We start from the raw sequence: 6618 nt of genomic DNA on the forward strand, positions 1-6618 counted from the left end.
TTATCTTGATGGATTTCTTAGTATCTGTTTATTTAAGGGATGTGTCCTTTACAGAATCGCGGTCAAGAATTCTTAGAAGTGCGTGAGAAATTAATATTAGCTTCACAAACACAACAGCCTTTGCTGTGGTTTGGGTTCTGTTGTTTTTGGTGACTAATAACTGTAACTGATATATGGCCTATTCCAAATGCATCTCTTTTAAGATCCTGCTTGATGGTTATCACAGCTTTCCTCATTGACTCATTAGTCATCTAGCGACAAAGTCCTTTTAAGTTTATTCTTAAAATGTCTATCTCTTACTGGAAATTGAAAACGTGCTTAAAAACAGACATTTGAGAACTATGTGGAAATTGTGTTTCGTGACTTGAGCTTTTCAGAAATTGTTATGCTAAGATACTGATATATACTTAAAATCACACAGATTGGAAAATGGTGAATTTCTCCTTCAGGAAACCCTGATGAACTTGAATATTCTATAATTTAGCAAATTGGAAAATAAGAAGGTGGAAGGAGAACTAGAAGGTCATAAGCTGATGACAGTTCTAAAACTGTAGCCCTAAGTAAATTGCCATTTTAACACTTGGTGTGGCTTCCATAATTATATCCAGCCTTAACCTCACTGGCTACCATTCTTTCCCAAACACGAGCTGACCCCAAGGGAGCAGTGGTTCTTTGACCCTTGGCCCTCACCTTACAGATCAACATCACATTATTGGCCACTACCATTCTTGCATTTCACAGTCATGTAAATACGTACCTTACCACAAACTACCTGCCTGCTGTGAACACCTAATATTTCCCTTTATTGACTGACTAGCTTCTTCCATCTCCAGCCCTGGCATATCATTTGTGGTGTGAAAGGAAAGAAGCATGTGGAGTGAACAGAATGAGTCAGTCCAAGAGAGGCTGCAGGTCTAAGGAATTAGATCACAAGTAATTATTTCCTACCTTCATTCTGTGGCATATTTGCCAAAGTGTGGTGGAGTGAGGGTTACTCTTTCTGTGGTATATTTGCCAAAGTGTGGGGGAGTGCCCTTTGAGAGCAGTGAGATTCTTATGATCCTGATGTAGAGTGTAGAGATTTCCGGACAGGGCCAAAACTTTCGATATACTGTTCAGTGTATACCACTTCCCTCCAGATACTTCCTTCCCTGGCCACACTCCTTTGTACTCAGCCTTGATACTATAACTCAACCTGATTCAATCTCTGCCCCATCCAGTGACCTGGAGCAACACCCTAGGATGAGGTGAAGATAGAGGAAGGAGTAAAGACAGAGGCCATGAGTTTGTAGGAAAACAATAAAGGATGGACTACTGGGTGGTAATTATTAGCAAGAAGGTTGATGTGCCAGAGGAAGTGAGCAGCAGGAAGTGGAGATAGCAAGATAAGGTACTAACAACTTTGGATAAAAAAGGAAAAGATATGTAGCAAGAAATATGATTGGGTGCACAAAATTTAGTTGGTCCAAATAAGCATCACGGTCACTATTTAGAGTTAAGCCTAACATCAATTTTTGCACAGTCACTAATTACTGTTCAAGTTTTCACTTTCTCTTTGTTGATATGTGTTATGACCACCATCACCAAAATATTTGAATATCTACTAAGTATATTAGAAATTCAGACCACTTCTCAAATTCCCAGTGAACTTCGTGTTTGTCCTGTAACCCATCTGGGGAACCAGATGGTGAGGATGGGAAGAGGTGAAGTTAACATTATGCTTTGGGTGTCTCATCTGTTTTCTGGTCCATCTTCATCTCATGGTAGAGGTACTCAATCAATATTTGATGAAGGGATGAATGAGTGATCATGTTGTACTGCCGCTGGAAGCCTACTCTAATCCTTTTAGTGAAGACAACATGGTCATATGTTCTGCCCCAACCCTGATTCAGTGAAGGTACTACGTATTTTATTTGATAAATAAATCCATTCTTTTGCATTGCATTGGTTCAGTGATTACGGTAATCTGAAAGAAAACACTGTTCCATCTGCTACAGTAGATACTATGGTGAGCCACATAGATCACCCCCAACTTCTTTAGATCAGATACACTCTTCACCTATGTCTTAGTCTGTTTGGGATGCCATAATAAAATATCACAGACTGAGTGACTTATAAACAAGTGAAATTTATTTCTCACAGTTCTGTAGACTGTAAGTTCAAGACCAGGGAGCCATCATGGTCGCGTGAGGTCCCTTTTCTGGGTTGCAGACTTCTAATTGTATTTTCACATGGGAGAAAAGGAAAGAATCTCTCTGGAGTCTCTTTTATAAAACACTCATCCCGTTCATGAGGGCTTCACTGTCCTGACCTAATTACTTCTCAAAGACCCCCCATCTCCTACTAACATCATATTAGGCATTATGATTTAATAAATGCATTTTGGGGACACACAAACATTCAGACCATGACCCCCCAGCTGCTGGTTGTATCGATTCAGCTCTTAGCTGAATCCCACTCACCGACCTCCAACACAGAGATTTCCCTCTGCTAAGGTGAGCTGCCTTTCCTGTGATCACACACCTTTCCTGTGTGCGGCCTGCATCAAACGATCACTGTGAGGGTATAAAGGCCTGGCCCCATTCTCCAGTTTTAGACAACTCTGCAAGTACATCCCAGCACTAAATATGCCCATGAGTTAATCTGAGCCCTTGTTGTGACTGTGTCATAGCCCAACTTTTCCTTCTGCCCAATCCTACATTCCTCATTTCCCCACAGGTCTCTAGGGTACTCTCCAATAAACTTCCTGCAAGGAAATTTAGTCTCAGAGTCTTCTTCTTGGGAAACATAACCTCTAACACAACATGTTTTTTAATTTCAAAGTTCTTACGTCACCACTGCTAGAATTATGTCAGATCTTTTCTATTTTTTCTTCTTCAAGCCTAGGCTAACACCATATGTTCCCATATTAAGACCAGTGGGCCTAATGTAGAATTGTATCCTGCTATTAAGACTTAGTGGAACCAAAATAACAACTGGATGTGGATGAGGATGTGGAGAAAAAAGAATGCTCTTGCACTGTCAGTGGGAATGTGAATTGGTGTGGTCACTAAGGAAAACAGTATGGAGGTTCCTCAAAAAATTAAAAATAGAACTACCATACAATCTAGCAATTCCACTTTTAGGTATTAATCTGAAGAAAACCAAAACACTGATTTGAAAAGACAAATGAACCCCTATGTTCACTGCAGCATTATTTGCAATAGCCATGATATGGAAGCAACCCAAGTGTCCATTGGTAGGTAAATGCATAAAGAAGATGTGATATATATAAAATGGAATATTACTCAGCCATGAAAAAGAAAGAAATATTGCCATTTACAACAGCATGGTTGGACCTAACGACTATTAATTACATAAGTGAAATAGACAGAAAAACAAATACCATTCAACTTCACTTATCTACATATAAAGGATGGAGTAGATTGGGAGACAAGGTAGGTGAAGGAGATTACGAGGTACAGTCTTTCAGTTATAAAATAAATAAGACATGGGATGTAAGGTACAGCACAGGGAATGCAGTTAATAATATTGTAATGTGACAAATGATAACTAGACTTCTTGCAGTGACCATAATGTATATAAAGATCAAATCATTATGTCTTATACCCAAAACGAATACAATATTTTATGTCAATTGTTCTTCAATTAAAAAAAAGACTAGTGTAACTAACTGTTTGCATAATGAAGCATTCAAGTTTGGATTCCACACTTTTCATAACCTATAGAAGTAACTTAACTCCTTCGCCCTTCACTGTCCCCTCCTTACCTTCACTCCTGGTGTAACTCAGGCGTTTCATTGTCAAGCCCATGGAAACAATGACAGAATGGAAAGAAAAGAGGGAGACACTGGGCTATTGTGGAAATGATTTGAAGGGTGGGGACTCCCCTTCAAATTTACAGGGGTAGAATTTTAAAATTCATTTGTTTGATTTCTAGAGTACTTTTTCTCCAAAGGTTCAAAACTCAAAACAGGTTTTTAATTAAGTTCTTCCTTTTTCTAAGCTCTAGAAATGTAAAAGTACTGTAATTAGGAGCATGGGTCAGATACATCCCACTCCCTGTTTTATTTTTCTTTGCTTAGAAAACCAGATACTTTCAGAAAGGTAGAATAAATAAATAGGGCTGGTTCCAAACGCATTGTGAAATAGTTTGTCCATGATGAGCCTCTTCCCTTTTGCGGCAGACTATTTTTCTTTGTGGCTACTCTTCCCCTAACATTGAGACTTCTTGGTTTATTGCCAGTCTCCTGTCCTCCTTCTCCTCCCTCTCCTGGCCATGACCTACAGTCAGTCTGATGGCCTCCCTGCTACCTGTTGTTACTATAACTGAAACGTCCCTATTGTACAGCTAACTTTTCTCTCTTAGGAAGCAATTTTGCTTGGCACGCTTATACTTGGTTAGTAAGTATTTAAATAGCTGGATGAGACTATGAATCAATAAACTGCTCCCTCACAATACACCACTTAGCACCCACCCTGCCCCCATCCACTCAAGGTAAACATGTATAAACAGGGGCCTGAAAGAAAACAACATGCCTTCCCTTGTAGCAGGACCAAACTATTTGAGTTGGGAGAGGAGTCCTATGACAGATGAATGTGAGAGTATTGTGTTAACCATGTGCTTCTGATGTTTTGATGTGACGTCTGGGGCCTTGCTGACCCTGGAGAGACTGCCCCTCATAAGGCTAGCTAATTCGCAGAGATGGTGAACAACTCACCCAGGGCTGTCTTTCATATGCAAACCAACCAAGCCAGAGACCATACCCTCCCAAACCTGCTTTAACTGAGCTCTCACTGGGCTCTCACACTCTGATCCACTATTCACCTGCTCTCATCACCTCAGGACCAGGTTCCGGACAGCTAGGGACAGATGACATTATTCAAAGCAGCCAATCTTAAGCCTGCTTACCTGGCCTTGACTGTTCCTTCCCACACAAAGCACAATAAAGGCTATTGCTTATATTTTCCCCTTGGTCCCTCTGCCTCCTGACCAACCCTGGTCCTTCCCCATGGTATGGCATGTCCCCCCCCCCCTCTTGGAAACCATAACAAACTACCTTTTCAATGTCAATTGCCTCCTGGTCTGTTGGCTTCACCATGCCTGAGCAACAATAAAACCTACATTTTATTATTTATTTATTTATTTAATTAATTTTATTTATTTAAAAAAAATTTTTTTTTCAACGTTTATTTATTTTTGGGACAGAGAGAGACAGAGCATGAACGGGGGAGGGGCAGAGAGAGAGGGAGACACAGAATCGGAAACAGGCTCCAGGCTCCGAACCATCAGCCCAGAGCCTGACGCGGGGCTCGAACTCACGGACCGCGAGATCGTGACCTGGTTGAAGTCGGACGCTTAACCGACTGCGCCACCCAGGCGCCCCTAATTTTATTTATTTATTTTTTTTTGAGACAGAGAGGGAGGGAGAAAGAATCCCAAGCAGGTTCCACACTGTCAGTACAGAACCCGATGTGGGGTTCGAACTCAAGGAACCGTGAGATCATGACCTGAGCTGGAACTAAGAGTCGGATGCTTAACTGACTGAGCCACCCAGGTGCTCCCCAAATCTATATTTTAAAATAGTTATTTCAAATACTTCTCTAATCTCAAGTGTGAGGCCTCCCGTGCTAATTCTTTTAAGACTCCGAAGGAAGTCTCTCCTTTTTTAAAAGTTCGGACGATTGGAGAAATAGCTGTTATCCAGAGAAGGCAGCATAGCATTCTGTTAAAAAACAAAAGCAATGACACACTTTACCTCATACGTATTATCAGCTTGGGGTCTCAAAAAATCCTGTGAATTATTGTATTGCCCTCAATGAACTGAAATTTAAAGATAGGGTTTTCCAAGGTCACAGAGTCCCATACACAGAAGACATGAGACTCACACACCAATTTTCCTGGCATTCCTTCCATCATGCCCTGTTTCTCTACTTCTTCTATCAAAGTCTTCTATCTTCTAGTATCCTTTTACAAAGTTCTATTGTATGACATCACCACTTCCTTCAAACTTTAAACGAAAGTATGGCAATTTCTTGCCAGCTAGGGCTAAAGAATGAGTCCATCGTGAAAAGTAGCTAACATATATCTAGATGTTTCAACAATAACATGACCTTGGGGAAAGAATGCAGAGTCTTAGGAAGATATTATCCAAAGACAGAGAAGATCTAGAAACTGTAGAACTTTATAATACTAAGTCTGATATTTAATGAAGAATGAGAAATTTTAGAAATTTCTTCTTTCTGAAAGAGTTCCCTTCTTTGGTCATGGGTTGCCAGAGCTACAAAAACCAGATTGGCTGTGAAACAGACAGGCAAAAATCTCTCCCAGTTCTGGAAAACCATAAACTGAAGGAACAATTCAATACAATAAAGATAAAAGATAAGCATTAAAAGACAATATATAATAAAATTTCTGTCGCATGTCATCAAGCAGCAAAATGCACTATAAAGATGCGGTCAGTGTTGACCAGTGTGGAATATTGGGTGAATTCATGGGAATTTATCTTTTGACATTCACCAAATTCTCACAGTGGTTTGGAATCTGCTATTTTTTAAGCAAAAAAAAGAAGGAAATTTGAGAAAGAGGGAAGAGGGAAAAATAATAAAGCCAATTAAG

Source organism: Lynx canadensis, chromosome B4 (genome assembly GCF_007474595.2).
Source record: "Lynx canadensis isolate LIC74 chromosome B4, mLynCan4.pri.v2, whole genome shotgun sequence".
In the NCBI taxonomy this organism is placed as follows: Eukaryota; Metazoa; Chordata; class Mammalia; order Carnivora; family Felidae; genus Lynx; species Lynx canadensis.